Source organism: Cavia porcellus, unplaced genomic scaffold, assembly GCF_034190915.1.
Source record: "Cavia porcellus strain 051 isolate PalLab524CR breed Dunkin Hartley unplaced genomic scaffold, mCavPor4.1 scaffold_11, whole genome shotgun sequence".
Classification (NCBI taxonomy): Eukaryota; Metazoa; Chordata; class Mammalia; order Rodentia; family Caviidae; genus Cavia; species Cavia porcellus.
This window is the reverse complement of record NW_026947494.1, coordinates 57,223,049-57,243,983: the sequence shown is the minus strand read 5'-3', so window position 1 is coordinate 57,243,983 and position 20,935 is coordinate 57,223,049. Positions and strand designations below refer to the sequence as shown.

At 37.7% G+C, this 20,935-nt stretch overlaps 1 long non-coding RNA gene across 1 annotated transcript in view; it reads left to right on the top strand.

The window, feature by feature from the left end:
* Nucleotides 1–1,832: 1,832 nt before the first annotated feature.
* The window catches only part of LOC106025926 (uncharacterized), a 170,601-nt gene continuing 151,498 nt past the window's right edge, over nt 1,833–20,935 (top strand). The window contains exon 1 of the long non-coding RNA XR_001199519.2: nt 1,833–1,883. This is a non-coding gene — a long non-coding RNA (uncharacterized LOC106025926). The remainder of the gene's footprint in view (nt 1,884–20,935) is intronic.

Here is a 20,935-nt window from a genome sequence, read left to right as displayed (position 1 = left end):
GATTTTGACATTTTAATACCAAGAATGGGAAATGATTAGCAATCATTTTTCCATTATTAGTGTCATTACCTTCACCATAATAGTGCCTCTCTTATGTGGAGAAAACCTGTGCTACCATATCACAATCATTACCATTTAGCCATCAAAATAAAGATGATTAATTGCTATTATCTTTAAAGTTATAGATTGATGGTCATATTTTGGGAAGTTTAGATGTTGTTTTAAATGTTGATATTAGCTATATTTTGATAATTACCATCATTAATTACCATTAGTTATGTGGTAAGTCAATATTAAGCATTTATAGATAATTATTTTACTTGCTTAATAGTGGTCTATATTAGAGTTGGTAAGTGACATCATTTCTGTTTTCCTAATTAGATAGATATTTCACACAAGCATCAAGAAACTTGTGTTAGCTTGTATGTTGAAATCATGTTGTACATGAATGCAGAACTCCAGAACTGTGATTTTTTTTCTTACTGTCTAGCTTTTCTTTACCTTTCTTTTCCTTTCTCTTTCTCCCTCCCTCTTTCTTTCTTTCTTTCTTTCTTTCTTTCTTTCTTTCTTTCTTTCTTAGTACTAGGGATTGAACTCATGACCTTGCACCTGATAGGCAGACGCTGTGCCATTGAGCTATGTCCCCAGCCCAAGCTCCTGTTTCTTTAGCTCTGTCCAGTGTGATGAACTCTCAGTCTTTCTGTAGCATCACTCCAGGAACAAAACTATAAGTTTACTGATATCTAAAGAGAATTTGAATGGACAAAGAAGAAGGGTTGATGAAAAATTTCAATATTTTAGAAAGTAAGAGTAATTTGTGAAACTTCCATTTATTTGTCTAGCCCAGATTCAGGTAGTGGGGGCCCTTTAAGATATTACTGGAAATTCCAACTTATGGAAGGTTTACTTTCTTCTGAAATATTCCTATTCTTCTTGCCTTTAATATCACTGGTGTTATGTGGAACCTTTGGAAGTTATCCCCTGGGATCCCGCTTGTTGGTTCCCTATGATGGCATGGCATGACTTCTCTATTCTCTCCCCTGTGGCTTTTGAGATGATCTCCTCCAATTCCCTGGAACAGGTTAGATTCCCTATTGCCTGCTTCTACAGTGCCTTTCTTGTTTTCTTTGCAGCTCCTAGTTGGTTCAAAATTATATACTTTATGTGAATCTTTCTGCAAATGCAGATAGCTCTAATGAGTCAGGACATAATATTAAACCTGAATTATTTTGGTACAGTCACTGGTATATATTAGATAATGATATTGGGACTAATTTTTTTCTCTGCTCTTCCTATTATTTAAGCTAGCCCATTTTAGATCCTCAGCAACACTATTTAAATAAACTTGAATATAGAAAATTTCAAATATATATATACCTAAAACTAAGGATTGTGTAAAGAACCCTTATATATCTGTTACTTAGTTTTAACAATGATGATATTTTGCCTATCTTGCTTTAAAATTTTTCTATTAAGAAAGTTAATTTTTGGACTTTTGATTTCTTCTCTGAAACCTATTTAGATTGGGAATTATAATTCTCATTCCTGTAAGGAGAAAAACCTTAAAAAACCTGCAAATCAGTATCTTCTCATAGATTCATCAAGGAAATAAACTTATAGGTCAAATTACTGTTCTAAAATCTGGAGTGATGAATCAATCCAAAGGGCCAGGGCTATGACATGCCTAATCAAAATGGAAGCTACTTGTTTTTTCTCTGAGTAATAATTGTGACAAACTGCTAAAGGCATGGTGTGGGCTAGCCTGAGAGTGAGGAACACCTGGGCTATAGTCTTGTGCATTCTTATAGGATCTTTTGTGATTTTTTCTCCTAGGAAATCCACCAAATTCTCAAGATGAAGAGCCAGGAATCCTTCATGGCCTTGTAGGTACCAGGGAATGCTATAGTGTATGCCAAGCAATCTTCCTAACAAGGGCCTACTGTCCAGGGAAGATCACTCGCACAGCCTCACCTTATCAGGGAAAGGGCATTTCTCCCACTCTACCTCTCGTAGGTCACTTTCTCACAAAGGGACAGAGAGGGAAGCTATATCACTGGAGAACCACTGGTGAAGGTCACAGCTAAAGACAATGGACCACTAAAATATTGAGATTTAGTCATGATTACCTCCCTTTCTTCATTATTTTGCCATCACACCCATAGGATCCCACTATGATAGCAACAGATTATAGCTGAAAAAGCTTCTAGATCTACCTGCTCTTCAAGGAGGAACTTAAGGAAGCCCAACTCTAGAGGACAGACAGAAAATAAAAACAAAAATCCAACAACAGCAACAGAAACAACATTGGGAAAATTTAAAGCCGTAGGCTCCTGCATCTGTAGAAAACATTAAACATCCCAACTCCCAGACATACTAGCATAAGTCCTCCCACAAAAGGCATATTGCTGGTATAACAGGTACAGCTTTAAATAAAAAATTACAAGACTTGCCAAAGAATAAAGTAATGTGAAGAGATAAAGCAAGAATAAAGACTAGACTCAGATATCATACAGATGTTAGCATTCAGTTAATGGATTAAAAGAATGATTGATGGCTTGAGTGCTCTAATGAAAAAAGTGGATCACATACAAGAACATGAGTGGTATCAGAAGAGATGTGGAAATTCTAAACAAAGAATCAAAGGAGATGCTAGAAACCAAAAACATCGCAAGAGAGATGAAGAAAGCTTTTGATGCATTTATCTAGAGTGTGGACATGACCAAGGAAAGAATCACTGACAATAGATCAATGGAAGCTTTCCAACTGAAATGCAAAGTGAATAAAGTGGGATCTTTGCCACCTAGAAAAACCCAAACTGATTACTGGAGGCCTGCAAGCATAATTTCAAAACGGGTAGCCATGCATCCTTGGGATATCAGAAGGAGAACAAAGAAAAAATAGAACGGAAAAAGTAATAATGGATAAGAATTTTCCAAAATTAATGACAAATACCAAAAAACAGATATAAGAAACTCAGTAGTAGCAAGCAAGATAAGTGTCAGCTTGACATATCATCTTAAATGGCAGAACATCTATAATCTCAGCTATTTGGGAAGCCAAGTCAGGAGGTCTAAAAGTTTGAACCTGACCCTGTTTTAAGATAAAAAAAATTTTAAAAAACGTGTAATTCAGTTCAAAGACCTTGAGTTCAACTCTCATTAAAAGAAAAAAAGGAAAAGTAATGTGCTATCAACTCACAAAATGTCATACATGAATCTTAAATGCATTATTGTTATAAAGAGGCCAGTCTGAAAGGTTATATATTAGATTCACTCTCTTACCTTCCTTTAACTATAACTTACTGTTACCATATGTGAGTTCCATATTGATGTTATAGCCCCTTAAATTACTAGCTATTCAATATTGTAGCTCTTTAAGTTACTAGCTATTCTATATAGTCCATTTTGTTTAAGTTTACCCTCATGTTTACCATTTCATTGTTCACTGTTTCTACATTTCAAACCTACTTTTTAGATCACTTTCTTTTGGTACCTGTCTTAGTTACTTTTATGTTGCCGAGACACAATATCTGACACCTACAGCCTAAAGAAGGAGCAGTTTATTTTGGCTCATGCTTAACTTGATACATGTTTGACTTGCTCCAAAGCAGAAATGGTGTGGTAGAGGGGTCTGATAGAAAAAGCTGCTCATGTCATGGTGACCAGGAAGCAGAGAGAGATGGTAGGAGCCAGGGAGGAAGATACACCTTTTCAGGTCATGCTCCCATGCCTCTTCCAATCAGAATTCACTTGCTAACAACACATTGAGCTCTGAATTCTTCAGTGGGTTAATCCATTGGGGACAATACTGCCTGTTATGATCTAATCACCTTTCAAAAGCCTAACATCTTGAACACATGATGTTTTGGGGGGACATTTTAGATCTAACGTAACAGTATCATCAATTCAAAATATTTATCTATTTGTTTTTTGAGACAGGGTCTCCTTAGGTTGTATGGACTAAGATTGTACTTGTGATCCCCCTGCCTCATCTTCTCAGAATGTTGGAATTAGAATTACATGTTACTAACACCTAACTTTAAATACCATCTTTAGAAAAATTCTCAGAGTTTCTACATGTAACATATTCTCTTTAGTTTTGCCTTATTGGAAAATATCTTTATTTCACCACTATTATTTAAAGTAAATTTTCTTTGAGAGAGAATTCTAAGTTGACATTTGTTTTCTTTTGGTACGTTGATATATCAGTCATTTTACTGGCTTCTGAGAAATCAGTTGCCACTTAGAAATCAGCTAAGAGTCTGATGTATGTTAAGTATTGGTAATTTGGTTTTTTTCTTCTTTTAATTGGCTTAAATAACTCTTTGTTTTTGATGTTCTACAGTTTTGTGATAAGCACTTGATAGATCTCTCCTTTCTTACCTTTGTTGAATCAGTGGATTCCTCTGAAAAATTCTCAGTTGCTTTAATTCTACCTTATTTTTTGTTATCTCTTTATAGATTTCAGATTGGATATAAGGTGGACCTTTTGTATCTGTATCTCCTAACATCTTTTGCAAGTTTTTCTCTGCACTGTACTTTTCTGCTACATTTAATGCATTTCAAGATTTATTTATTAAAAAAATTAAAAGAAAGGAGATTAAGATAAAAGAGGACATAACAACATAATAACACAAGTCAGAACAGAACAATTTAAACAACATAAGTTTCACCACAAAATAACCTGACATAACAGTATCTACCATAGTGTCTCTTTCCTTGAAATATTTGAGTATAATTTTGTATATTATAGCATCAAGCACAATATGATAGTGTAAAACCATTCAAGAGAATGAAAGTATTACAAGGTATTTAGAACCAACTAACAGAAAATGAACAATGTTTTCTATATTATCTCCTTGTTTATAAAAATTTTTGTTTATACTATCACATATAATAAAATCCAATAAGATATAACATGATAAACTGATGGAGACAGAAGAACAAAAGCTTCATGGGACTTCAAAATAAGATGATATTATATCAGCACTAGCTATTTGTTGTAGTCAGGGGTTGTACACAGAGAACAATTCAGGTCAGGACATGGAGTTTATAATATTTTTATAATGGTCACTGAAAGTTAACACAGGAAAATACAGGAAATCTATCTGCAACACCAACGACATAGATTATTTAAGTCAAGAGCCTAAACCCACGGCAATGTCCCACATGAGTCCAGATAAAAACCCAGAGCTCAGGACAATGCCTCCATGAGTCCAACTGGAAGTCCAGGGCCCACAAGGACTCACGCCAGTCTCTTTTACGGATTCATGCCGGGAAGACCCAAGGGTCAGCGGTGGAAGCCAGAAAGTCCATGCCAGCAGGATGAAGGAGCTGTGCTAGTGGGATGAGGGCTCTACACTGGAGCCGAGAAGTCACACTCACAACAAAGAGCGGGGCTGTCCTGAAAGGAACCACAGCTGTCCTCAGCGACACGGAGGCCCCGAGCTCCTCCGACGACAAGCACAGTCGGGAACGTGCCAGGAAGCAGCGTGAGGAGTTCATCCTGGAGACCAGGCAGCACATGTCTTCCCCTCCAGAGCCAGGAAGCAATGCTCGATGTGAAGACCAAAGCTTCTCCAGGAGAACCAATAGCTCAGACAGCAACTTGTAGGAGAACTAACAATGCCTCCATAACGCCTCAATCCCTCTCATACCTCTCTTCTTCTCCACCTATTTATCCTGGCAACCCTCCTCAGGTGGAGCATCTTCTCTCAATACATGCTGATGTAATCCAGCTGGCGTTAAGTTGACCACTAGTTATCGAACCATAACACTATTATATTGTCTTGTTTTCTTCAAAATAACTATTCATACCATCACAGACAATAAAATGAAACAACCAAGAATAGGACCATTCCAATTAATGAAAACATTATAAGCCTTCAAAGCAATATAATAGGGAATCATGTTTACCACATATTTTTATGTATTCTCACCATTTGTTACACTAGAGAAAGTATTCGGTATTTATACATGTGACTTTGATTTATTTTGCTTATGAGTATGGTCTCAAGCTGAGCCCATTTATTTATAAATATCTCAATGTGATCATTCTTTATAGCTGAGTAGTACTCCATTGTATAAAAATACCACAACTTTTTTATCCATTCCTCAGTTGATGGACACTTACGTTGTTTCCAAGATCTGGCTGTTACAAATTATGCTGCTATAAAGATTGGTGCACATATATCACCATGGCATGATGTTTTCAATTTTTCTGGAAGTATGCCTAAAAGTGGAATGGCTGGAACAAATGGAACTTCCAATCCCAGCTTTTTGAGAAATCTCCAGACTGACCTCCACAAAGGTTGTACCAGTCTACACTCCCAACAGTGTAGGAGAGTTCCTTTTTCCCCACAGCCTCCCTAGCATTTGTTGTTGGTAGTTTTCTTGATCCTGGCCATTCTTTCAGGAGTGAGATAGAATCTCAATGTGGTTTTAATTTACATTTCTCTAAAGAGTAACGATGAACATTTTTTCATGCATTTATTTGCTGTTTGTATTTCTTCATCTGTGTATTCATCTCAGATGCCCATTTTTGGAACTGAAGTGTGTATTCATCTCAGATGCCCATTTTTGGATTGGATCTTTGAATTTTGGGGGTCTGGTTTTTTTTAATTCTTTATGTTTTAGACAGAAGTCCTTTGTCTGAGGGACAGTTCATTAGTTTTTCCCAGTTTGTGGGTTTTCTTTTCTCTATGCTGGAGATTTCTTTTGACATGCATAAACTTTTTAATAAGAGGTGGTCCCAGTTATTGATTCTGGGAAGTATTTCCTGTGCGGTTTGAGTTCTGTTCATGAATTCTCTACCTACCACTATGTCTTCAAGGTTTTTACCCAATTTGTCTTCCATTAGATTTAGTGTTTCTGTTTTAATGTTCAGATCTTTGATCCATTTAGATTTTAATTTAATATGGTGACAGGCATGGGTCTAGTTTTAGTTGTCGGCATGTGAGGATCCAGGATTTCCAACACCATTTATTAAAGATGCTGTTGTTCTTCCAGTGAACATGTTTGGCCCCTTTATCAAAAATAAGGTGGTTGAGTGTGTTTGTAATTGTGGTTGTATCTTCTAATCTATTCCATTGATCTTCGGCTCTGTTTTGATTCCAGTACCATGTTGATTTTACTACAGTTGCTTTATAGTATAACTTCACGTCAGGGATTGTGATGCCTCCTGCCTTGCCTTTGCTGCTTAGAACAGTCTTTGCTATTTTAGTCTCTTCTGGTTTCAGAGGGGTTTGAGGAGTGATTTCTCTAGATCCATAAGGTATGTTAGTGGTATTTTTATTGGGATTGTATTGAATCTCTATGGCAGTTTTGGGAGAACAGCCATTTTCACAGTATTGATTCTTCCTACCCATGGGCAAGGGATGTCTTTCCATTTTCTGAGATCATCTTCAATTTCTTTTTTCAGCATATTATAATTTTCCCTGTATAGGTATTTCACTTCTTTTGTGAGAATAATTCCTAAATGTTTCATTTTTTTCGATACTAGCATGAAAGCTATGGCTTCTCTTATTTCTCTCTCTGTGATTTTGTTGTCAGTATATAGAAATGCTATTGATTTTTGAGTATTGATTTTGTATCCAGCTACATTGCTGAATTTATTTATTATATCTAGGAGTCTTTCAGTGGAGATTTGGGGGTCTTCTATATAAAGTATCATGTCATCTGCAAATAATAATTTAACTTCTTCTCTTTCTACCTTTACCCCTTTTATTTCTCCCTCTATTGTCTAATTGCTCTGGCTAGTATTTCCAGTACTATATTAAATAGGAGTGGTGATAAGGAACATCCTTGTCTTGTGCCTGATTTTAAAGTAAAGGCCTTCAGTTTTTGGCCATTTAGTATGATACTGGCTGTTGGTATGTCATAGATGGCCTTTGTTATATTGAGGTGAAGACAATCTATTCCAATTTTCTGTAAGGTTCTTATCATAAATGAATGTTGGACCTTATCAAAAGCTTTTTCTGCATCTATGGAAATGATCATGTGACTCTTACTTTTGGCTTTATTGATATGTGGGACTACATTTATTGATTTACGTATGTTGAACCATCCCTGCATGCATGGGATGAATTTCACTTGGTCATGGTGTATAAGCTTCTTGATGATTTGCAGCATCCTATTTGCCAATATTTTATTGAGGATTTTTGCATCTGTGTTCTTTAGGGAGATTGACCTCTAGTTCTCTTTTTTAGTTGGGTCTTTCTCAGGTTTTGGTACTAGAGTAATATTTGCTTCCAGGAATGACTTAAGAAGGATTGCTTCCCTTCAAATTTCATTGAAGAGCTTGAGGAGTGTCAGCAGTAAGTCTTTGTATTTCTTGTAGAATTCTGCAGTGAATCCGTCTGGGCCTCCGCTCTTCTTTATAGGAAAGGACTTAAGTACATTATCGATTTCATTAATAGATATTGAGTTATTCAGCAGTTTTACACCTTCTTCTTTTTTAAAAATTTTTTAAAATTTTATTTAAAGAAAGACTAAACAAAACAGAAAATAGGTAGAAATAATACATGCATTCAGAGAAAAAATAAACAGTAAGAAATCACTGGTTGATGTTTACATATTGTCATTTTACAAATAGTTATTCAAGATACAAAAATGGAACATGTAAAGTGAGAATTCAAACAGCGAGACTGCAAACAGTTCTGTTCAACTGTCCAATAAAAACTTAGAAATATGGTTATCAATCCTATACACTTAAACATACATGCAGTTATCCATATCTTCAATTGTGTTGAGATAGAAAAAACCCAAGCAGGCTAATATCACTCTGAACAGAGAATAATACTATTGCTGGGTTTCACATTATGACACACCAGAATCAGCACTGGGTTCTTTAATGACTCTTTTTCCTCAAAGTATCTGTTCATTTCATCATGTGTCATAAGATCAGCTCTCATAAACTGTTTATAGATTCTACACATGCATGAGTCTTAACATGTATTTCTGTTCTTTCTATATTAGAGGTAGAAATGAAACAAAGCAAGACAGAACAAAACATATTCCTATAAACACATGAAACAAAAAAGACATATAAGACCATTGTGCAAGGACTTCTACCATAGTTCCTGTGTTGTCTCTTGTTATCTTCAATAGAACTGGCTATATCATCAGACATAGTATAACTGAATATATCAGGATATAACAGTATTAATAAAAACACAACTTTGTATATAGTATAGAACTTCAAAAACTGGCAGTTATCAAACCAGAATGTATATCGTAGGGTCTTGTCTTCTTCAGTGTAGTTGCCTATAATCCCAAACTTGATACTATAATCATATTAGTTTTTTTTATTTTATAGAATCTGAAAATGATTTTATAAGTTCATGTAAATTGCACAGAATAGTGGATTACATTTTGGTGTACTGCAACTTACATATAATTTACATGGATTTTTTTTTTTTCGGAGGTATTGGCTTGGCTTCCCAGAGTCCTAAGCTCCAACATGGCGTGGATCTCAGGAGACACTGCTAGTTCTCCCCCTGGAAGGGCTGCAGGCTGCCACCCTGCCTCCGCTTACCAGGGAAGGGAGGTGCTGGCTTGGCTTCCCAGAGTCCTAAGCTCCAACATGGCGTGGATCTCAGGAGACACTGCTAGTTCTCCCCCTGGAAGGGCTGCAGTGGGCCACACTACCACCACTTACCAGGGAAGGGAGGTGCTGGCTTGGCTTCCCAGAGTCCTAAGCTCCAACATGGCGTGGATCTCAGGAGACACTGCTAGTTCTCCCCCTGGAAGGGCTGCAGTGGGCCACACTACCACCACTTACCAGGGAAGGGAGCTTCTGGCTTGGCTTCCCAGAGTCCTAAGCTTCAACATGGCGTGGATCTCAGGAGACACTGCTAGTTCTCCCCCTGGAAGGGCTGCAGGCTGCCACCCTGCCTCCGCTTACAGGGAGGGGAGATGCTGACTTGGCTTCCCAGAGTCCTAAGCTCCAACATCAGTTTTACATCTTCTTGACCTAGCTTTGGTACTTCATATGTTTCTAGGAGTCTATTTCTTCTATGTTATGAAACCTATGAGTGTAGAGGTTTTCAAAATAGGTGCTGATGATCTGTATTTCTACAGAGTCTGTAGTGATTTCACCTTTTTCATTCCTTATTGCATGAATTTGAGCTTTTTCTTCCCTTTTTAAAATAAGGTTGGTTAGGGGCTTATCAATTTTATTTATTCTTTCAAAGAGCCAACTCTTTGATTCATTGTTTCTTTGGATTGTTTTCTTAGTCTCTATTGCATGTATTTCTGCTCTGATCCTTATAATTTCTTCCCTTCTTTTGGCTTTAGACTTGATTTGCTCTTCTTTTTCTAGATGTTTGAGGTGTAGCATCAGGTTATTTATTTGTATTCATCCTGTTTTCCTGATGTGGGAACTCAGTGCAATAAATTTTCCTCTGAGGACAGCTTTCATTGCATCCCACAGATTCTGGTAAGTTGTACTTGTATTTTTGTTTGCTTGTAGGTATTGCTTAATTTCTTCTTTAGTTTCCCCTGTGACCCACTGATTGCTCAAGAGTGTGTTATTCACTTTCCATGTGTTTGTGGGATTTTGCAGTATCTCTTATGATTAATTTCTAATTTTATAGTTCTATGATCTGATAACATGCAAGGGATAATTTCAACTCTTTTGCATTTATTTAAATATGTTCTTAGAGCTAATATATGGTCTATTTTAGAGAATGTCCCATGTACTACTGAGAAGAATGTGTATTCTGATGTTGTTGGATGAAACACTCTGTATATATCTATCAAGTCCATTTGTTCACATGTGTGATTCAGTTCTATTATTTCTTTGTTGATTTTCTGTCTGGTTGATCTGTCCCTTGGTGTCAGTGGTGTATTAAGGTCTCCTGTTATAATTGTGTTACTGGTAATTTAGTTTTTCATTTCTATTAATACTTGCTTTATATAACTGGGTGCTCTGTAATTTGGTTCATATATATTTGATTGTTATCTCTTCCTCTTGAAGTTTTCCCCTAATCTGTATGTAATGACTTTCTTTATCTCCTCTGATCATTATTGACTTGAAGTTCATATTGTCTGAAAACAGAATAGCTACCACTGCTTTTTTTTGGGTTCCTGTTGCATGAAGTATTGTTTTCTATCCTTTGACTTTCAGTCTGTGAGTATCCTTTTGGGTTAGATGGATTTTTTGTAGACAGCATATGGTTGAATGTTGTTTCTTGACCCATTCTATCAGTTTGTTTCTTTTTATTGGTGAATTGAGAACATTTACATTAATGATTATAACTGTTGTATGTTGGTTTGTCATTGACGTGTTACCTTTCTGCTGTTGAATCTTTTTCTTTCTGTTCTCTTTAATTGTCTGCTTTCCTTAGTGTTTTTTTTCCTAAGTGTATCTAAACTGTCTTTCAGTATTCTTTGCAGGGTTGACTTGGTGATCATGAAGTTCTTCAGTTGTTCCTTGTCATGGAAGTATCTTATTTCTCCATTGATTTTGAAGGACAGTTTTTTAGGGTACATCAGTCTAGGTTGGAAATCATTTTCCTTTAGGAGCTGAAATACTTCCCTCCATGCTCTTCTTGACTTTATTGTTTGTGCTGAGAAGTCTTCTGTGATTCTGATAGGTTTTCCTTTATAGGTGATCTGTATTTTCTCTCTGACAGCTTTTAATATTGTTTTCTTATGTTGGATTTCTGGGATGGTGATTATTATATGTCTGGGTATAGTATTATTTTGGTTATGGCTATTTGGAGTTCTTTATGCTTCACTGATCCTTATGCCAGTTTCCATTCTCATGTTTGGAAAATTTTCAGCTATTACTTCTCTAAATATCCTCTTGACATCTTTTATGTTGTTCCCTTCTTTTTCATTTATCTCTATCAATCGTATGTTGCTTTTATTTGCATCATCTTTCAGCTGTTGAATTGCTATTTCCTGATTCCTTGTTATTTTTAAAAGATCTTTCCTTTCCTGTTCACTAGCTGCAATCCTGTCTTTGAGGTCTGAAATTCTATCTTCACTTTCATTGAGGCAGTTTTTACAGCTTTCACCGGAATTTTTGATTTCCTGTATATCTCTTTGCATCTGCTTTATGTATTCTGTTTGTTTCTTATACTGTTCCTCCAGGGATTCTACCTTTTGTTTAGTTCCTCCAGTTTTTTAACTGTGTCTTCTCTTTCATTACTTTTATCATTTTTTCTTTTACCTGGGAGATTATTTCTAGTTTGAATTCCTCTAAAGCTTCCCAGAGTTGCTTCTTTATTTCAGTTGCTATTATTTCAGATATTTCAGGTGTTTGGCATATATTTTCTTCTATGTACATAGCTCCTAAGGTTTCTTGGGATGGGCTGGAGGTTTGAGATTCATTTTGGTCTTTTGCTTTGTCATTTTCCTGTATTTCTATGCTTCAATGTGTTGTTCCAAGGCTTCCCCTGGATGTGTTGGATATCGTCTCCTGTGCCCTAGGCTCCTGGTACTGAATGGAAGTTGCTGAGCCTGGTTCAGTTAGGCCCTCAGGCCCTCCTGTGCCACCTTCAGTGTTTCAGATAGCTGGGCAGGCACCTAACCACTGTGGATGATGGGTTGAAGCTCTCCCTGGGTGAAGACCAATGCCCTGGAACTCACTTCATCTACTCTCAAATCCTGTAATTGAAGAAGGTCACTGGGTGTAATATAGTCAGTCCACAAAACCTCTCAAGGCTAGTCTAGTGTGTCTGGGCTCTGGATGGGTCCTTGAGCTCTGGAAGAGATGACCTTAAAGTCTCCCAGAGCTCAGGGTCATGCAAATTTACCTCTGCTGCCACTGAGTTTCCTGGTTTGGGAGAAGGTCACTGGGCATGTCCTGAGCAGGCCTGAAACTTCCCAAGCATAGCCCAGTGTGGCTGGGCTCTGGGCCGGTCCTTGAGCTCTGGAAGAGATGATCTTAAAGTCTCCCCAGGGTTTAGGATGGCACGTGTGGACTTACCCCAGCCAGCTGTTTCCCAGTTTGGAAGGTAACTGCGTGTGTCCTGGACAGGCCTGAAACCTGCTAAGCACAGCCTAGTGTGGCTGGGCTCTGGGCGGATCCTTGAGCTCCAGAAGAGATGTTCTTAAAGTCTACCCAGTGCTCAGGATGGTGCAGATTCACTCCAACCACCAGCTGAGTTCCCCAGTTTGGAGAAGATCACTGAGCCTGTCCTGGGCAGGCCTGAAACCTGCCAAGTGCAGCCCAGACAAGATTTATTTTTCCAGTTTGATATTTTTATTTAGTTTCATAGTCTAAATCATCAAGTGAATTTATAATTTTATTTCTTGCAACCTTTTATCTATAGTTGTCATTTTTTCAATCTGAACTATTAACTTTCTTTAAATGGAATGTTGTCAATTTTTCCTTTGCTGTATTTTCAAAACTTATTAAAAACTTTTAGACACATTTATCTTATATTTTAGTTGATAATTGTATTATCTGAAATCCATGAGATGGTAATTCCACAGATTTTTCTTTCCTCTGATTCTTGATTATCAAGATAGCTTGCTTCTTTGTAGGTTTGGTAATCTTTGATTTTGAGCTGATGTTGCTTGAAACTTTAATAATTCTTTCCAGCTTGAGTTTAAAGAGTGTTTCTCGAGAAACGATTTTCTTTGCTTTGTGTGACTGATTTGGGACCACCTTAAATGAAGATTCAACTCAGTTGTTTAGGTTATATCTATAGTGTGAGCTCTTGCTTTGAAGACTGTGAACTTTAGAAATGTTTTTGAACTTGCATTTAGAAATATCTTTTCTTACAGCTAAAATGTACATTAATGCAGACAGTATGTTTTCAAACCTTTGTAGAGAACTGTTTTTCTTTGAGGACATTTTGGAAGCTGGCACTGGGCAGTGGTCTTAGATCTGACCTCCAAAACTGCTCAAGCCTAGTCTTAGTTTCTTATCTCTAGGCCTGGTTAAAGTACAAGAACAGATTCACCCAGGGGTCTCATATTTAGCCCCGTGGATCTGACCTGTTTTATATGCTAGCACAAAAACATATGTTGAATTGCATAAGAGAGATACATGATTCATTCTCCATAACTTTCTGAAGTGTAAGGAGGGCAGTAGAGATCACAACAAGGAATCTAGCTCTGTATGGAAAGAGTACTTCCAAATAAATAGAACTGTTTCATGAGGTAGCAAGCTTCCTGGTTACCAGAAAGTTTCAAGGACAACTATCTCCTTGAATATGGTAAAAAGGGAACTTAGGTATGGCAAGCTTGTTTGAATTAGAATACTGCCATCTTCTTCTGCTTGCTTGATGACAATTTGTGTGGCAGAACCAAAACTATGATGCACTGAAGAAGTCTATCCCTAGCCAAGCTGAAAGTTGAAAAATATTGCCCTGCCAGGTCTGCTGTCTGCCAGAAAATAGCTCTCTGACACCTGGCAGTGACCAGAACATGTGATGCCTGGGCTGCCTGGCTCTGCTGTTCATGTGGCCACATCTCCAGGCCCTGTCAGGGACCCATGGTTTATCTTGGCTGCATTGCTGTTGAGGGGGAGGTGCAGTGGGAGAGGACAAGTGAGCAACAGGTGTTACTAGGAGTCTAGACAGAAAAGGATCCTTATACTCACAAGAGCATTTGTTTAACATAGCTTACTCCCCAAGTATTCTGGTGGTGCTTGGGTGTCTGGGACGTGGTTGAAGATCATTTGGCAACTCTCATTCTTGCAATCAGAGGATGGCTTCAGGAGCTGTAAAATCATCAGTAAGCCAAAACAATTAGCTCAGCCAGGAAAGGATTATGCACCCCAGCTTTGGTACCAGGCAGTTTATGCAAGGTGATTTTATAGAGCTTGCATACTCTGTTTTCCATCAGGGCAGTCACAGTTTAACTTGGGCTGTTCCTGGCAGGTGACATCTTTGGGTGCTTTTTATTTTGCAGGTAATACTGGGTGAAAATCATTGACACTCTCACACTTGGTGTAGTAAGTTCAACTGCAAACACAAGCAGTTTTTTATAGTAAGAGAGTAGTAAAATGTCCCTTTCCTCTTTGGAAGGAATTGAATGGTTTTGCAAAATGCAGTAATGAGGGGGCTAGAATATAAACCTAGCCTAGTAATGATGTTAAAGCCAAAAGGCCCATCCAGATGTAGGCTATAGAGACTCTGAACCATGTGAGTACAAATTAGTGTTTTGGGTTGCATGTGGAGTTATAGATAAATCAAGGAATTTTATTCTGTCACACAAAAGATAGTAAATTCATAGATGACCTTGAGAAGCAAGCACTAAGTTTATAATGTAGTATTTTATCCTCCAAATAATAGTTTCTTTTGTGTTTTGTACCTTATTACAGGAGAATCTTTTACTGCTCACAGGAAAGAAAAGACAGAAAGAAAGAGGAAATGGGACAGAAGGAGAGAAAGAGGGAGACAGGTGGAGGGAGGAAGGGTAGGGGACAGAAGAGGAGAGAAAGAGGGAGAGAGACAGAGAGACATAAAAGAGCCTACCCAAAGTAAACTACTGGTAACACTGTGATGAATATCTTTCTAGATCCTTCACTTTCTATATCTTTAGCTTTGTCTCTCTCTTTGTCCCTTTCTCTGTCTCTCTTTTACATTTGCCAGTTCTTATATTAGTTCAATCAGCAGGTGTTTAATTAATGCCTCTGTGTACTGGTCCTATTCTCAGCATGGTGGGTACATTAATGAATGAAACAAAACCCTTCTGCTTATACAGCTGTACTTGAGTGATCATTGTGTAGTAAGCACATTTTCCCTATCAACAGACTCGTGTAAGGAGAAGAATGTTTAGGAGTTACATACTATTCCTTAGATGAGTTTTAATTTAATTGTATCATATTGTCAGAAATTCAAATGATTTTTTTAGTTACTTTTTTTGTTGCTGAGACACAGTTTCTGACACTTACAACTTAAAGGAAGAAAAGTTTATTCTGGCTTATGTTTTCAGTCCACCATTGTTAAGCTCCAAGTGAAAACAACATTATAGAAAAGCCTGGCCAGAGAAAAGTTGCTCATATAGTGGTGGCCAGAAGGCAGAGAGACAAGGGAGTTGGACTGGAAAATACGTTCTTCCAACTCATGCCCCTAGGCCCTACCTTCTAATATCCTGTCATCTGTAGGCCCCTATAATTCTATGGTCTTTCAAAAGCCTTGGCTGAGTGCATGTGGCTCTTGAGGGAACATCTTGATATAAACTATAACATTCCATTTCTGGCCTCTGGAAAACTCAATAGGCATCTCTTTATGCAAAATGCATTTAGTTCATCTCTAAGAGTTACCAAAGTCTTAACAATTCTTGCTCAAAATCCAAGTCCAGACTCCTCTAAGATTCAAAGCAAACTTTTAGCTGTAAGCCCCCGTAAAAATCAAAAAGAAGGTTAAATATTACTGACATATGATGGTACAAGGTAACATTCCCATCCTAAAAGTAAAAAATGGGTAAGAAAGAAATGGGACCAAAGAAAGACCAAAAACCTAACAGGCAAACATGAAATCCTGAGGTGATGTGTCCAGCATCTGGAGCAAAGATGTCTCTTCCTCTGTGGTATAGATTATAGCCCTCTTGAATTCTTTCTTGGGGTGAGTTTTTTGCTGATAGCCTATAGCAATTCTTAGTGGACATTCTATGTTCCTGGCTTCTCCAACTTCTTGGGGTCTCTATTGTACCTTTGGCTTTATTCTCACCATCTTGAACACAGTTCTCAGATTACATTGCCTGGCCCTTCCTTTCTAGGTCATTCTCTGAAATTTGAGTGTATTCTTCCTGACTCTAGAACTCTTGCATCCTGCATATCTAAAAAGTCAGCACCATATGGATGATGCCAAGGTCTACTGCCAACTTGAGCTGTAATGAAGGCCCCTTGAATCATAGTTTCAGAGGCCTCTGAATGCCTGGATGGCTGAACTCTGGGAAACATTTGCTTCTCCAGCCTAGAGACAGAAGAGCCCAGTGGAGCTGTCTTCTCTAAGCAAAATCTTTCACTTTTGCCTGTGAAGGGCAGAGTTTTGTTGGATCCCAGTGTGTCCTCAAGACATCCTTTCCATAGTCCTGATGCAAAATGCTTGGCTTCTTTTTCATCTTTTCAGCAACCTTGCTCTTAAAGTCACTAACTTTGCAGGCCCTTCCTTTCTGGGAAAACGGAAACCTTTTAAAATGAGCTTTTCCCTCCTGTTTCTCAGTATAAATTTCACTAAAAGCAGCAAGTAAAACCAATACTAAGCCTGAACATTGGCTGCCTTCAAATTTCTCCCAACAGATTAATTATTTGGCTGTTCTAATATCAGGCTCCTGAAAATTCTCAGAACATGAGCAAAATGTTGACAGATTTTTCTGTCACAGCATAACACATATGGCCTAGAGTCCAATGACCAATGGAAGTTTTATTCTCAACTCGAATTTACTGAGCTTGGTCTTAACTCTTCCTTTTTAATTGCATTCTGGTCCTGTTAAGCTTGGATCAGAATCGCTTATAAAGCTCAGTTTATAGCATTCTAGGGCTTATGTAGATGGCATCTCCAAGCCATTCTAGACTCCTTCTGCAAGCCTGTTCCACGGGTTTTAAATCACTTTTCAGGTAACAGTCACAGCAATAACCATACTCCCCTGGTGCCAAAATCTGTCCTAATCATATTCTCATTGCTGGGACATAATACACAATACCTGTAATTTTAAATAAAGAGAATTTATTTTGGTTCATCTTTTTAGTTCATAGTTGGATGGTTCCAAGGTGTGGTGGAAGGATCTATGGGGGGGGGGGAAGTTGCACAATGGTGGCCAGGAATCAGAGAGAGGAGGGAGTTTTGGGAAGACAGATATGTCCTTCCAGGTCATGTACCTAGTGACTCATCTCTTCTGGACAGATCTGTCTCCTGAAAAGTCAGCTATATTGCCCTGTGATTCTACCTTCCAAAACCCCTGCTTAAGAGAGCAGGAAGGGGGAACATCTGGATATAAACCATAATAGATGAGTTGCAACTTTGTTATTACAAATTGTTTTAATCACTTTTCTCATTGCTGAAACAAAATACCTGATACCCAAAGCTAAAGGAGGAAAGGTTTATTTAGCTCAAAGTTCATAGAGGTTTCAATCCATAATCTTCTGACGCCAAGATGGAGTGGCAAATGGCAGAGAGGCAACAGTTCATGGTGGTAGAAGACAGCAAAAATGAGAGAGAGGAGGCTGGAGAGAGAGATGCCTCTTTTGGTCTCATATTGTATGTAGTCTACTGGGCTTATATTAGGGTGGGGCCAATCCAATCAGTGGACTGATCCAGCAATTACCCACCCTTAATCCTAGCATTGCACTACAAATCAATCACAAACTCTAGAGTCAGCCACCTCCCAAAGAAACTATGACTGAATGAGACTTTGGGGGCCAACTAAACACAAATCATAACACATACCAATATTTTGATAGCTAGTATTCATATATATCTTTATTAGAGATAGAGGCTATAATGGGAAATTCATAAAACTGAAGGTTTCCAAAGGAGGGGAGAATAAATGTGATCTCTCTGTTTGTGACCTGTGGGTAATTAGTCCCAAAGGCCCTTAAGCTCACAGGATATCATTGACAACCTTGGCTAGCTGCTAACTTGGAGCAGACAGGCCACATGTGGGTAGTTTCAGCTGACACAGTGGATGCCTGGCAGTACTTGACCTACAGATCAATTAGGGACATTTATGGGTTTCAGGAATAGAGGTTCTGTTCCTGTCACTGTAATTTTTAAAAATAAAGATGTATCACTCTACAATGACAACCTATTTGAAACAATATTTTAGCAGTCCAAAGTAATGATTTGACATATGTAAGTTGGGCACAGCTTGTATTTGTGCATTGAAGGTTGGCAAGGACATCAGGGTAAGGGTAGAAGGACTGGCTTTCAAATGGCTTTTCTATATACTGACTTCTGTGAGCAGGATGTGAGAGGAATCAGTGACAGGGAGCAGACCCGGGGACTACACATAGCTCCTAACCTTGTAGATAGAATTTGTGGGCGTTAGATTTTTTGTGTTTTTACCTAGTGCTCACTGGAAGAAGTGCATCTTTGTCTGCTAGAGAGCTGCCTGATGTATGAACCCTTTATATTGGTATTATTTAATGTGTTCTTACCTTCTAATTACTCTTCAACAAATTCTGTTGTTTATGTCCCAAGCTCATGTCCCAGGCTCTGTCACTTAAACCACTATAGAAGCTTTAATAGGTTCCCTTATCCCCACTTTTTTCCAGACCAGTTCCACATAACAGTGACCCAAGTTGTCTTTGGCATGTGGATATTGCATTAAATTACCTCTGGGTTGAAAGTTTTCAGTGGCTTCTTGTGGCACATGGGATGAATTCCACTCTTCACAGACTGACAAAGCCCTCCATGCTGTCCTGGCCTCCCAGACCAGCCCTGGGTCCTTCCACAGCCCTCTTCTGTTTTCCAGCTATGAACCACTTGCTGTACTTAGGGATTGATCTATGTTTTCAGGCTTCTATATACCTGAGGATTCTTTTTCTCTTGCTTGGAATATTCTCTCCTTCTTTGTCTCTTGGCAGGTTTTGACCCATCAAAGTGGCCTTCTTTAGGGCCAAGTCAGACTGTGTCCATCTCTGCATTATAACTTATCATGCTACTCCTGTATATGTCTATATCATTATTGTACTTGAAGTATACTTGAAGAATGAGGGTTGAATCTTAGTAATTATTGTGTTTATTTTTCCATCAGTGCCTAACATACATTTGTTATTGAAATGTACATTGGTTTACTGGATCATAAATATTGGAGGGATAAATAAAATTTGGATTATAAAAATATTTTCTTTGATGCAGACTTACTCAGATAGTATGTTTTTGTAATTATTAGTTCTGATTTATATCTTTAGATGTCTTTTTACAAATTTTTATTCTAAAGATGACCAAATTTATTATATAAGGGATGTTTATCAGATGCATCTTTGTCAGGATGCATCTTCTTTCAGACTTTCAGATTTGATGTTGAAAACACATGTGTATGTGTGCATGTATTATTCAACTAGGAGGTGGTGAATTTTGCACCAGGCCATTTGACTCTAAACTGTGTTCTTGACTTTCATATTTTCCTGTCTGTGAGTACTGGTATTTTTTGTACCTGGAATTGAACTCATGACCTTGTGATTACCAGACTAGTACTTGTGCCACTGAGCTAAACCCCTAGCCAATGCTGGTATTTTGAATGCAAGAGAGGAAACTGGAAATGAGAGAAAAAGAAATGGGAAAATTAAAACTAAAACAAGAAATAAAAATGAGAGCCAACAGCTTCAAGAGTATCCATGCATTTATATAAACATTAAAAATCAGGCAATTGCTTTTTCTTTCAAATACATGTTTCCACATTTGCCAAATGTGAATAATAATATTTTTCCTTATAAGATATGGGAAGGACAAAAAGGAATAATGTATTCTAAATAGCAAATGTAAAAAGATATCTATTGTATTTATTTTTTTCCAGAATCCTTGGCCTTTTCTCATTGCTTATGCTTAAAAATTTGTGAGTGGGCCTGTATTTGGTGAGACATGAAGGCTATTAAATACTCCTGGAGTTTCTGAAGAGCTTCTTTCACCTCCTACCTTACTCCTCACCCCTTCTTATTTACTCTGTGAAATCCTGCACTTAGAATTTTTCTCAAGCCAAGTTCACAGACAAAATAGATGAGAGAATATACTTGCTAGATTTGACAAATTAAAACTTTTATTTCCCAATGGCAATGAGTTTTGGGATTTTTTTCCAAAATAAATTTGCCTTGAGCAGGAAACCTGAGGTCACATTTGAGGAAAAAATATCTAGAGAGAAAAACACTAAAAAAAAAAGGCAGTGGATCAGAGGATCCCGAGAAGGTGTCACTGCATATGCCATTCGGGGCTGGCCACCGGCCCTCCTTTCTCGTTTCATCTTGTTAAGACTGTCTCTTAGGACAATTTAACATTTTGATTGAGTCTATTAATATAGTTATTCTATGGCCC